Genomic DNA, 14,342 nt, shown 5'->3' on the forward strand with positions numbered 1-14,342 from the left:
AGCTTGTCATCGACAAGGTCTTTGACACTGGTTTTGCTTGGCGGAAAGACAAGACCCTCCACCTTCAAGGGGTGTTGCTTGTGGATCAAGGCTATGATGACAACTTTACAGCTTGCTATGTATCCATCCAACTTGGATTAATACAAGTGGTAAGACTCACCACCTACCTCATCACACCTGTGTATACACTAGATGGCACTCTACCTTGCAGGAAAGTGAAGTTGCTCAAAGAGAGAGAGAGTTCAAGATTTTCCAAGAGCTTGCTAGAGGGATAGTCCTAGAGCTAGAAGACGAAGACAACCTTGTTCTCTGGTACTATAAATTTGACCTCGACTACCAAGAGCTCTACACCTCCGACTATAACCTTCCACCACAAAGGAGAGAGCCTTTCCGAATTATCATGTGATGGACCTAGCGCATCAACCTTTTGCAAGGAACCAAACTTATGCACCACAACGAATTCAATGAATCAAAGTAATCTTGGACCGCAAGATGTTTTATCAGCAGATCATTACAACCATGTTTGGTAGAGAACGACTGCAAGAGATAAACACCTCTTCTCTACCCTTTATCCTCCCTATGATTAATCATGAAGTGTCTTTTGATGTAGTTATTTTCATCCTTGTATAGTATGTTTTCCATCTACCGAGCACCCATGTATTGAATCTCTATTTTTTTTTTTTTTAAAAGAATTTCTAAGTCGAGTTAATTTTCTCACTCTCACAATGGCAAGTGTAGCATTTCCAACCTTTACTGGTAAGGTGGGTGAGGATGCTGCAGACTTTCTAGACAACTTGGAAATAGCATGTGTCATCTCTGCAAGAGATGATGATGCTTCGCGCTTGCGCATCTTCCCACTTCTAATGAAGGTGGAGGCAAGATCATGGTACAATGCCTTGGCACAAGAAACCAAGGAACGGTGGGACTTATTAAGAGCAGCCTTTGTCAAGCGTTTTGGAGAGGGCACAACATCAGAGAAGCTATGGCAATTGTTGACAGAGTTGAAGCAGGGCAGTATGCTGGAATACACATCATATGAGTCAAAGTTTGTAGATTTATGGGGGCGATGGGTTGCATCGCTAAGAGAGGATGAGGGGGCACCTGATTTCCTAAAGAAGGATCGGTTTGTGGCTAGGTTATGGCCAACTCTTAAAGAGAAGGTGAAGGGAAGGTTTCCTGCTACGTATGAGCTAGCAGTTGAAGTGGCCCGCCTTAAAGACAAGAAGTTGCGTCTACAAGCCAAGAATATCGATGAAGAGGAAGCCGTTAGGACCCGACCACCTCTAGCACCACCTACAACAGCCACCCAGAGGATTCAACCACAAGAACCAATTGAAGATCAGCAAGACCTGCTCAATCGAATCACCAATCAACTTGAGAATCTCTCAGTCCATTTGATACAACAAGGGCATGCACACAATCGCAACCAAGAGCAAGGAAGAGGAAAACAAGGCAAAACCAAGAATACCACTGCTACAATTGTGGGGAGGATGGTCATGGCATGTACTACTGTCCATACCCAAGGAGACAGAATTTCAACAGAGGAGCCAAGCAAAACCAGGTTTCACCACCGAGATCAAGACCGCCACCACCGAGGGCACCACAACAAGCACCACCCGTGCAAATCCTACAACCACCCATTCAACCACAACCACCACCACCACCACCACAACCTCTCATTCCACCCTTACCCCCACCACCAGTTGGCAATCAAATAGTAAGTGTCATCAGTCTTGAAGGTAAAGGAAAGGAGAAAGTGGAGGAGGATAAGACCAAAGTTAAAGGAGTAGATACCATAGGGGTAAAACGCGCTAGGCATGGTGAATCTTCCCAAAAGGAAGAAAAGATGAAGACTAAAAGAGAATCTAGCAAAAAGCCGTCCAAGTCACGACGTAAAATTGACATTGTAGATTTCTCTTTGGGTGAATGTTCTAAACCATATGATTTGGTTCAAGATGTTTCTGTGCAGGGCCCAAAAATCACCTGGCCCCAGTTACTCCACCTAGCACCTAGGGTGAGGAGACAATGGACAAAGATGGTTAGCACTAGACGACCAAAGCCAAAGATAGCTGGGGCTATCTCTGGGAGGAATCTAGATGACATACTACCAGTGATGGATGCTTACATCAAAGGGAAACACATCTCCAATATCTACATCGATGGTGGCGCACAAATATGCGTCATGAGTGAAAAAATGATGCACCGTTTGGGTTTAGAGGTGAGTCGGCCGGCACCATGCCGAGCCAAAATGGCAAATAATGTAAAAGTTCAATGTGTTGGTGTTATAAATGCAGTTAGGATAAAGGCATTCAACACCGAGGTAGATGTGGATATCTTTGTCATGCCACACAAAGGGGAGGGCTATCCTATCAATCTAGGGAGGCCTTGGCTTATGGCTATGAGAGCTAAGCATGACTGGGACACCGGCATAATCCAAATGAAGGATGCAAAAGGGAGGCCAATACTTTATGACATGAAGACCGGTCGGCAATACGACATGGATCTAGAAACCTCTATGGATGAGTTTTCTAGTGGTGACTCTTCAACCACTTTAGAGGAGGAGTCAACAGGGAGTGAAGGAAGTGATAGCTCCATTGAGGTAATGGGCCTCACATTCAACCACAACAAGGTGGACCCTTCAAATTTGTAACCACAGGTGAAAGTGGTGAAGACACTTCAACTACCCCTATGGCACGAGATTGGTGGAAGATGACCAAAAGCTATATTGACGACCACTTGGCAAGTCCTTTCTAGAGAAAGACTCATGCAGAGAAATGCAATTGAGGTCTACTGGCACTTTAGGTTTTTCTTTCAAATGGGGAACATTGTGTGTAACATTAATTTGGGAAGCTCTTTAAGTTGGGTTGCGACAAGAGTGGAAGGATTGACATCAACAACCAGTGGAATCAATCTAGGACACACCCATCAAGGAAGAATGGTTTTGCATACTAGTGGTAACATGGAGTCATTTTTCAAAATGTGGTTTGCAGTTTATCTTTTGTACATGGTGGGCTCTCTTGTGCAACATGCATCAACCATGCAATCTATCCATGTGGGCAACAGGTGTCTATCAATTTGGCATCAAGAAGGACAACAAGCAAGATATGAGGATTATGGCTTCTTACTCCCTTTAGGCTATGTGTTTGGATGAGGAAGCCATGCATGGTGCCGCTTTGGAATACTTTCAAGGACTGATCAAGTTCTTTCCATACCTTCTATCATTTATGCAAGAGTTAATTCTTGTGCAGCTTGTGGACTCAAGAATCATTATAAGTGTGATCTTATGAAGAAGGCATTATTGCACACAATGGATTTACGCTTAGTGTGGGACCCAGGTGGACATCGAAAAAAACTTTGGGGAGCCTCATGCTTCCAAGGGATCCATTATTCCCTACAAGGATCTACCAACCACCAAGGAGAAATCCTACTCTATTTCAACATGCTCGAGAAGAAGAGCTCGAGGCATGAATACCTCTAGCCTTAGGGGGAGGGCTAATGAGGCAAGCTTTTCCATGCATGGGAACCCCCCCTATATCTTTGCCCTTTTACCAAAATATTTCTTATTATATAAGTTACTTTTGATTTTTCTTCCCTTTTTCACAAAAGTTTTAGCCTTTATTAAATAAATAAGACTTATGCTTATCAATCACGATGTAGCATAAATAAGTAAGCTTTCTTTGTTGATATCTCTTTTGACCTTAAATATTAAATATATATATTCTAAATTACATTATATAGTTTAGTATTTTCTAATATATTTTTCATGTATATATATCATTCCACCCTACCAAATATTTTATTCACTAGTTTTCATTTTCAAACCTCAACCCCACTTTCAAATTTCAATAATACCTCCATCTAGATGATTGCCAATCTTTTCAAAACTCTAGGTCATGTTTTCATACACATGAAGGAGCTTACACTTGAAGGCAAGAGAGAAGTCCACTCAAAGGGGACCACCACAAGACTTTTGCAGCCACAAATAATATATTATTTGGCTGAATTTTTTAAGTAAAGAAGAACCCCGAATCTGAAGGAGCGCTCAACATGAAAGATGTAGCTCGTGATCTCAACTTTTAGCTCAATGTTTTTCAGAATTTTTGAAGTTATGAACATGGAGATATGATTTTTGTAGTGGACCCCAGTTTTCTCGTGTAATGGTGACACAGGCCATCCCCAATTTTCTTCCCTCTAGAATGGCTATGGTTCTACAAGTCTTCAAGCATGATTACAAGAGACAAGGCTCTTTTAATGAGGTCTTGGAAAGTCTAGAGTGATTCTATCACCATTTTTGGAGGATCCATCCTCATCAACAACTATCCACCTTTGACAATCTCTCTTGTAAATTTCTTACCTCTCTCTTCTCTCCCTAATAAGCTTAAGTCTAGCCAAAGCTAGACTATTGTAAATATCTCCTATTCTCTACATCCTACCCACATTCTCTCTTCGTCTCTCTCTATTGACTATGGTATTTTAAATAATGAGGAGACAAGATGGGAGCCACAGTCACATGCACCCCATTTTCCTAGTCACCAAAGTGGGACACTCACGTCAAATAGAAATATTGCTAAATCCTTCCCTCCTTCCCTATATAAGGAGGCCATGAGTGCTCACTTGGACCACACACACACACACACACACACACACACACACACACACACACACACACACCTATCCATACACACTCTTGTGCTACATGCTTGTAGCATGAACCCTAATCACATAATCACAACACCATCATCATCACCATCACCATGCACAAAAGATGAGCACCACACCTCCACACCACTTGTAATTAAGGGTTGAAGGCACAATTTCAAGAAGAAGAAGGGTGGACACACTCATGATATTCTTTTCCATCAACTCCCATATCTCTATTCTGCCTCCTACAATCTTGTTCCCTTCTCATTTTCCTACCATACACTACCTATTGTATTCATCTTTTGCAAGCAATCAACACACTCCATCTTGGTGCCATACTTTGTGTCTCTTTGGATACATCTCATTGTGAGTATGGTATATGCTTGTTCCTTGCCCTTTTTTTTTCTGCTTATGTAAAGGTGTGCGGATTTGCCACCATACACACACACACTCTCTCTCTCCCTCTCATAATCCTATCATCTTGCTAATTCCATCTTGAGGTGTGCGGATTCGCCACCTCTTGTATGATAAGTGAGCATACTCGCAAGTTTCCCCTACCTCATTATCTTCCTTACTAACATGCACGAGTAGCAAGCCCATTCTCACTCATTCACCACTCCTCTCACCTTATTCTCCGACCACCCCATTCCACATTTGGGCGTGGATCTTGAGATTGTTTTCCATGGCATGCTTCATTGTGTATATGTATGCGTCCTAGCCGCATATCTTGCTAGGTGGTGCCCCTATTGTGTATCCCCCATGATGAGGCCATTGTGTATAGTCTTGGTGTAGAGGCCACCGGGTCTATTTTTCACTTCCACCTCTCAGTGTCTCCACACCAACAAAAACCTTTGCAGCCACCTGAATGTTGTCGTTGTGTACTTCAAGAGGACAACATCTGAGTTGTTTAACACCGCATTGATCCCATTTTCCTATCAAGAAGATTTGTAAATGAAACATGGAATGTTTTGGTTTAGGACACAAAAAGGACTCCCATAGTGTTGTGAGGATCTCAAATGTTGACTTTGCATCCACACATGTACTGCCACGTACTGCAGGGTCACAAACATCACAAGGACAGGGACAAGATTCTTCATGTACTCCAAACCTACCTTGACGCATTTGGTTGAAAGCATCTTTCAAGTAGACAGCCTGCACATGATATTCCCAGAAGCAGATATTGAAATCCCATTATAGTATATCAAGTATATCTTTTTCAATATTGTTAGTTTCTTGTGACAACTACATGCATTTTGTAGGTAGTAACCATATCTAGTCATAATGATCAAATTTGGCTAGATATTGAATAGTTTCTATGGGATTCTACAACTCATAATGTTGAACCCAATTTTTTCATGTTTGCTGTATTTAGCACTTCATCTTTGTCCCAAGATTCCCCTTGGTAAGAGATGTATTATTCTTTTGACATGCTACATGGCTCCTTATGAACCTAAAGGACAATAGGGAACTAAGAAAACATGCATATATTATTTGTATTGAGCGTGGCTATAGAAACTTTGATGATAGGTTTACAGAATGGTAAAAATTCAACTTTTTTGTACCTATTTCTTTTGGCAAAACAAAAAATAGTGAGCGAGAAGCAATCATATGTTCTGATCACCAACCCATTGAAGTTAACTAGGGAATTTATCTCAAGTCCTACAAAAATCCCTAATCTTATTTTTATGCAACAAAGCATAAGAAATGACTGTTTTGATGAAAATGTACTGGTCCATCAGTTTTGGAGGCTTGGTGTGACCAAAAGTTGATAAATTTTACAAGTTTCTTATTTTTTCCATGTGTAGTAGGCCTTGAACTATAACCTCATGAAAGGATTTTACAAAATGAGTGGATCTACTATGGTTTTGGAGGTTTTTTTCAAAACCCTGAAAGGACACTTTTATGTCCTGTTAGGTTACCAACCTAGTGTTAAGCACCTTAAACCACTTATATGTGATTGAAAGTGGTTTTGCATGTTTGAAATTGCCTTAATTTGAACTACTTGAAGCACTTGAAACCACGTTAGGGTGATTGAAGAAGTTTATCAAACCACTTTCAAGTGGTTTGATGACCACTTTCAATCACCCAAATCTTCCAAGTGCTTACATAGGTTCTCGCCTGAGCACTTTGTAGATTTCAAACCATCTAAAGTACTTAAAACCACCTACAGGTGATTGAAAAACATCACCAAACTAGTTTCAATCATCTTTAGGTGGTTTGAAATCTTCAAGGTTCTCACCCAAGCACTTGGTAGATTTCAAGCCACCTGAACCACTTAATTAAAACCATCCAAAAAAAGATTGAAACTGTTCATTAAACCACTTTCAAGTGGTTTGTTTTTCACTTTCAATCACCTTCAAGTGGTTTGAAAACTTCCAAGTGCTTACAGAGGTGCTCACCTAAGCACTTGGCAATTTGAAAAACTATTTTAGCACTTTGCAAAGTGTCATAATAATCAATATCTAATTCTCCTAAATGATTTTCTCATGTCTGATCATTTAATATGGGGAAGTGCCAGGGGAGAAAAAGCTAGAATATTGGTTAAGCTAGCAGACTGGCCACAGTAGGGATCCAAAGGAGGGAGAATAGGGATCCAAAGGGGGGGCCATCTGCAAAAGAGCCATGTGCAACAATGGGCTAAAAATACCCTAAGGTTCAGCCCATTAAGACTTCCAAAATTCAAAGGTTGCGTCTAAAGGTCAACCATAGGGGAATTGGATGCTTTGTGTGTGTCAAAAAAAGTCTTTACAAATCCCTACCTAGGAGGGGGCGATCCTTGCTTGTAGGGGATGAGAGACAAAGCCCCACACACACACACACACACACACACACACACACACACACACACACACACACACACACACACACACACACACACAAGCTCCCTTTACAAAAAGGGAATGAGGGACACATGTCAGCTCCCTAGCCCAGATGCCCACAAGGTGTACCCAATTCCTATTGGATGGCCTTGGAGGTGGACCAATGAGAATTAGGCTAAATTAAATCTAGTTTAATTAATTTAAAAACACTTAATAAAAGGACCAATGAGAATTAAGTCCTCGGGAAGACTATTGGACAATCTCCCAAGGGGTCCAATGAGCATTCAGCAGCCCAATGGCTTGCCTGATTCCTATTGGCCAGGAGGCAAAGGGGTCCAATGAGGGTTTAGTTGAATTATTAAATTACTTAAAGCTCTCACAAAAGGGGAAAGGGGGACACATGTCAGAAGGCTATCACTTATTGCTGCTTAATTGTCATTGGCTAGCCCTAGGGAGGTCCAATGAGAGGATAGCAAGAGCAAATAGCAAGAGGGGTCGCCCAAGAGAGAGAGGGGGCTGATTTTTGCAAGGCATTATCACACACACACACACACACACACACAAATATCATGTGTGAAGTAAAGAAGACTCTCTCTCCTTCTCAAGCTTTAATGGAAAGCTTACCACCTACTCCAAGCTTGTGAGAAGGGAGGCCTACACCAACAACCCTTGGCTTTGTGATGCAAATCCAACCAAGAGCCAATCTTCAATGCATGCTCATATCCTCTATAACCATGCTAATTACTAAGCTAATCTATGCTAATATGAGTGATTATGTGAGGAGATGTACATCTTTCTCGTAAGAATACTCCTTCTTCCTCTTAATCTAGTCTCATACCCTGCTAGATCTCACCATCTTCGAAGGTGTGTGAGGTCTTGGGTCTAAGACCGGGGATAATTGATGTTGTGTTTGATAAGTGTTTTGCTTAGTGCATGAAGCTTTCATCTTCATTGCACTAGCTAGTCTTGAAGGAACACAAAGAATTGTATTGTACAATGTCTCTCTTGATGGGAGAAACCATAATACAAAGCCTTTTGGAGGGGGGACCGGCTCCATGAAAATCCGGTCCTCAACTGTTGTCAATAGCTTAATTTCTCTCTCTTTTGAAAGTATTGTTCATGCTATCCCTAACTAGGTGTTATGCTTTTTGTTGCTCTCTCCACCCAAGCACTCTTGTAATTTCTCATTAGGAATCTATTCTAATGAAATATTGTCCACTATGTTCATGCTAATTTCCACTACACACAAGTTTTTAGGCCATTAAATGTTACACAAAGTACAAGCTTCCACACTAAGGGGATTGAAAGCAGTATTTTAGGTACTTTGAATGACAATCAATACTTTAACTTCTTTGCAAAGTACTTGAAGGGGGATTAAGCCACTTTTTGATTGTTTTCTCAGTTCTCATAGGCTTTTTATAGCTTGATAGTGGTTCTGATAGCTTGAAAGTGGTGAACAGTGGTCACTATACTACTTGACAGTGGTCTTTTACAGTTGATTGTGGCTTGACAGTGGTGAACATTGGTCAATATACTAATTGGAAGTGGTTGATAATACTTGAGGTTGATCTAGAAAATGCAATGGATGCATAAGAACAACCTTTCTGCCAATATGCCTTTGGCATATGTCCTTCTTGTTCAAAGAGACTCGGGTCTTTGCTATCCAAAAACCAAAGACAACCTCCTTAATGTCCTCTGTGATGTTTGTAGAACGATGAGCTTGCCGATGAAATGCTAAGACTGGAAAAATATTGTTCTCATACTCTAAATGAAGTCATGCATTCACAAAACCAATGTTTCTTCTATGTATGCCCAATGACTTTGGAAGTGCTCTATCCGTAAAGGGACGTGCATCTACTTCCTCCCTCAAATTAATGCATGCCATCATTGTTGCACTCTTGAAAATCATTTCTTGGGCTGAGTGCGAGACCTTGACTTCTGACAAGGTTTTGCAAATGTTGAAGAGCTTGGCCTGCATCAACAAAACCAAACATGTCACAGACAGTCGTATACACCTAACTAGCAAGAAGGCTCCACCCTATCTGTGCAGAGAGAGAGAGATGGAGAACTAAGCACACACAGCAGAGAACACGTGCAGAGGAAAGAAACGGAATGTGGTGCAAAAAACACCGCACAACAAAGGAGAGAAAGGCACTCTATTCTATGCAAAAACTGCACGCCAAGGAATACCCTAAACTTGTAGCATTGTGCCCATGCAGAGAAGGAGACAAAGGGGGCGCTCGTACGTCCAACATGTCCAAGAACTACCGATGTCGTGTTGTTTTGCTTCCACCATGGGAAAAAGCAGAACAAGAAGCAAATCGAGCCTATTTGAATGAAATGCTTATCAATGCTTTGTTAGGGAATAATATGCTCGGCAATGCATAAATGCCTAATGTGGTGATGTTACAAAAGCACAAAAGCTAAGCAAAGCTTTGTTTGATATGCATACTTAAAAGGTGCTCTCATAAGATCACAAGAAGTTCCTGGAGGACTTTCTATCGGAAATTTCATCACTAGAAATGCCTTGATAGCAAGATATGCTTTTCAATGCTTTGTTCGGGATAATGTTGAGCTGAGGACCACCATAGTGGAAATTAATCCTAATGTGAAGCACCTTTGATAGCAAAAAGGTGTCCAAAGGAGTCGAATGAAGTGGGAACAATGCCTTAATTGATTTTTTTTGCTTCAACCAAATATCATATTGAATAAATAATGTTTTTTTACTACAAGTTGACAATGTCATTGAACTGCATTGCGTGGGAGTGATAAGCACCATGAAAAGACGCTATCTATTGGCGTGCAGTGGAGTTCCAACAGGAGAGAAGGACGGCGCTATCAGTTGCATAAGGAGCTCCGAGAGCGCTGACAAGAGGAGCACTAATTAGGGGCATGCATTGGAGAGAAAAGAGAGCCGCCAGGGCCTAGTGGGGTGAGCCATCTACATGGGGACTCAGTAAGGATTGCGAGTTCATGCATAACAAGGGGGCGGCCGTGAGGTCGGCTACGAAGGGGGGGCATCCAAGGCATGTGAGGAGAGAGGCTAGAAGCAGTCGGGCAAGAGGAGCACTATCAAGGGGGGCTAAGGGGACCGCCAAGAGAAGGTTGGAGAGAAGAGGAAGGCCAGGGGACTGTAGAGCAGAGCCGCATGCTGAGAAAGAAGGGAGAAGAGTTCTGCAGAGGACCATGAGTAGGCCAAGAGAAGCTGAACGGGAGGAGTCTGGAAAGCGCTATCAGAAGGGATAGCTACAATGGTGAGCCATAGAAGCTGGTGTGCAAGAACGAGTAGGGCCGAGATGAGAAGGGGGCCGCTAACCGCACATGAACAAGAGGAGGGTGAGAAGAGTAGCACATAACAATAAGGAAGTTGTAAGCTTATAACAAGGAGGTTCCCACGGCCGGTGTCCCCCCAATTGCTTCATCAATCAACTACAAAACCAGCAAAGCTCTCGATAGAAGGCGGCCAAGGATTTCTTGATCACCTATAGTACAAGCTCAAATTGAAGCTGATGAACATCGTTATGATATCCCTACTATTGGAGTAACTAGTTTGCCAATTGCCTCACTGTGTATATGGGAAGAAGTACAAAAGTGGTAGTGGTATGGATTTTACCGCATGGCATAGCTTGTGATGATGACTCCATAGAATATTTCCTCATAGCTTTTGCCAAAAGCTCTATGACCTCGCATCACAAATGAGATTTGACATTAATAGATGTATGGAGGTATAAATTTACACATTATAATAAAGATGGAGAGAGATGCATTTCGTGCATTGTGATGCTTGTGCCCCAAAAAAAAACCATACATATGTATGGTGTGGAGCTGGCACCTTCTCCACATTTATAATAATACCGTAGGGAATGTGCCCTTCCCCCGCCATTTATTCCCTTCCAGCGTTGAAGGGGGACTTATGCTTCTTGTCAGTGTTGGAGGGACTTTTTTATTGTAAAAATACTACAGTTGTACAAGAAAGAACTCATTACCGATATTTTATTAAGACATATATCATTCCACATTGCCATGTCATGGTGTATTATCCATGTGTCCCTTTGTTGGGCAGAGCAAAAATTCTTCAATCCTTGTCACCTTCATCTAAAATCTTTTCAATAAAAATGATTTGAATTCATTCCTTTAATGTGTATATAATGTAATCTAAGTACTTTTGAGATCATATAGAGGAAATCAAAATATGGAATACAATTGTACCTTTGGTACTGGTCGTCTGCATCGAAGCGCAATCTGACCTTCCTTACATTGTTCCACCACCTTCCCTTTAGTATATTCTGCCATCGACATCTCTTCCACGACTTCTTCCAACATGTCAATTGTCACATTCACTTTTGCTATCATGCCTACCATTACTTTGGGGCATCCCACCTGGCATACATATCAATCAAAACACGGCCAAGCACGACATCTTTCTCCAAGAGCCCTTACTTTGCATTTGTTGAAAGCAGCCTAGAGGTTTCTGGTGCTACCATTGTGGAGAAAACCTTGCAATCAGGAGTGAGGCCAATGCTTCGTATTTGTTGAAAACAGACTAATCTTCTAACATGCCCCTATGGGACAAATCCTGCAATCAATGCATTCTAACTTCAGACGGGAAGCTTTTCAAGACATTGTGGTGCTCTCTGAGGTGCGCCACATTTAGTGAACATGTCAACCAAGGAATTGCCAAGCATGACATCTTTTTCAACAACCCCCAATTAACAATATCAACATGAATTTTTAGTGTTGTGCCATGGCCCACCAAGGATAGGCAAGGCTTTGATAGTGGAGGCCCTAGTGGAGAGTGTGCAATGTGTGTTGTGGTCCATAAGCGCCTTTGAGCTGGGAAAGGAAGCAGATGAGGTGGAAGAAAGGCTCATGCAAATAATGGAAATCGCATACAATTTACATACGATTATTTTTTTGGATGAGGCGGATGCATACTTGCAGAGGAGGAACCTATTGACTGGAGTGTTTCTTTGGGTGTTCAAGTATCACTGCGGAGTCATGTTCCTCACTACAAATTGGGTGAGGATAACTGATGACGCCATCCTATCATGCATCACATTGGCCATTTTCTACTCAACAATTGGAGGATTTCTAGCGTCACAACATCTAGCGGTCATTGCTTCTTCGTGCTGGCATCTACAATGTCACTTATGACGCCCTCCTCCACCATCATTTTAACGGCTTCCAAATTCAAAGCATTGTTTACCTTGCTCAGCTTCTGGCACAACTGAATGCAAGAAAAATTAGGATATCACCCATGTCATCAAGGCTTTCAGTGCCTCTATTTCTTGCATCAATGAACTACCAGCTATTTCCTAGCTGCCTATAACACTTTTTTCATCAACATTTTTCTTTGATAATGCTTTCCAAGATGTTCTGGCCTACATCATCAGATTCAAATATAGTCTCTGAAATTATTGCTCAATAAAGTAGTTTCACTCTTTGAGTGTGTGACTCGTTCTTGGGAAATATGGGAAAGATACAAAAGCAGTGAAGAAGCATTGAGTCCCCTCTCTCACGCATGTATGTACATCCTCATTTCGTAGTTGCTGAAAACAACCCAAAGCTTCCTGGCAGTGTCCTAATGGGTGATCAATTAATGACATTCTGCACACCTCAATGAAAGAATTACCTCAACATCCATGACCTTGCTCTCTAGCAGGTTTGGATCCCCTACCAAATGGATTTAGAAGATGTAGGTTAGAACGTAAGGTTTGCAACTACCGTAGACCTACTACCAATTGTAGAAGTGCCTGTGAACAAGGTGAGTTTTACCCACCCAATCATCTATACTGCATAAGAGTTAAATCTAGATGCTTTAGATTTAATTTGAAACTTGAACCTCCTAGCTCGCTCCTTGCAAGAATCATAGATCATCTGGTGAAATTTGGATGGCAATGCATGACACAACAGTGAAAGACATCACAGGTGTGAGGGGACCTTGGAGTGGTAATTATCCCATCCACACTAGGCTGCTCTCTTAGCAAAAAGTAGTACTGCAAGATGGCACAAACCTGTTGTGCAAAAAAGTTGGATGACTAGGATTCAACAATTCCTTGACGGTGTCAGCTTCAAATAGCTTCAAAAAAGTGTGCTTAGTGTTGCCTTTATCTACACATATCCATTTTCTCTCACAACATGGCCAAGCAAGCAGCAATAAAGCCTACAAAAGAAAAAATGGAGAGCAAGAGAACAAGTCTCTCTTTTGTGAGCTCACTTGAAGATTATGCTAAGTAGAAGGTTAAGCCCTCACTTTGCATGTGCTGAAAAAAGCCTAGAGCTTTCTCACCCTGCTCCTCTTGTGCATTTTCTGCAATCCATGCATTCCAAGAGATGCTGCTCCAAAAAGTAGCTCCTCAAGAACTTTATGTGCTTTCTCAAGTGCACCACATTTGGAATACATGCCAAGGTAGTGCCAAGTATGTAATTTTTTCCAACAGCCCTTGGCTAACAATATCATAGCATCATGAACTCTTTTGCCCATATCATTATCCTGCATAATGTCACATGCCTTCAAGATACAATCATAGGTGATTGCATTTGGAGAGCTTCCCTCTCTTTGCATATGCTGAAAACAGTCCAGAGGTTCCTTGCCCTACCCTTGTTGGGCATATCCCACATGCCTTCAAGATTCAAGCATAGGTGATTGCATTTGGAGAGATGCCCTCTCATTGCATTTTCTAAAAACAACCTAGCACTTCTTGGCCCTGCCTTTGTTGGGCATATCCCACAATAAGAGCATTCAAAGAGACGGCATTCTGGACAGGAAGATCGTCGAGCACTTTTTGTGCTTAATGAAGTACATCGCATTTGACATACATGTCGAGCAAGGCATACTTGAGGCCCTCTCTTCGCATATGCTGAAAACAGTCCAGAGGTTCT

Source organism: Adiantum capillus-veneris, chromosome 8 (genome assembly GCF_014529385.1).
Source record: "Adiantum capillus-veneris isolate H3 chromosome 8, ASM1452938v2, whole genome shotgun sequence".
In the NCBI taxonomy this organism is placed as follows: Eukaryota; Viridiplantae; Streptophyta; class Polypodiopsida; order Polypodiales; family Pteridaceae; genus Adiantum; species Adiantum capillus-veneris.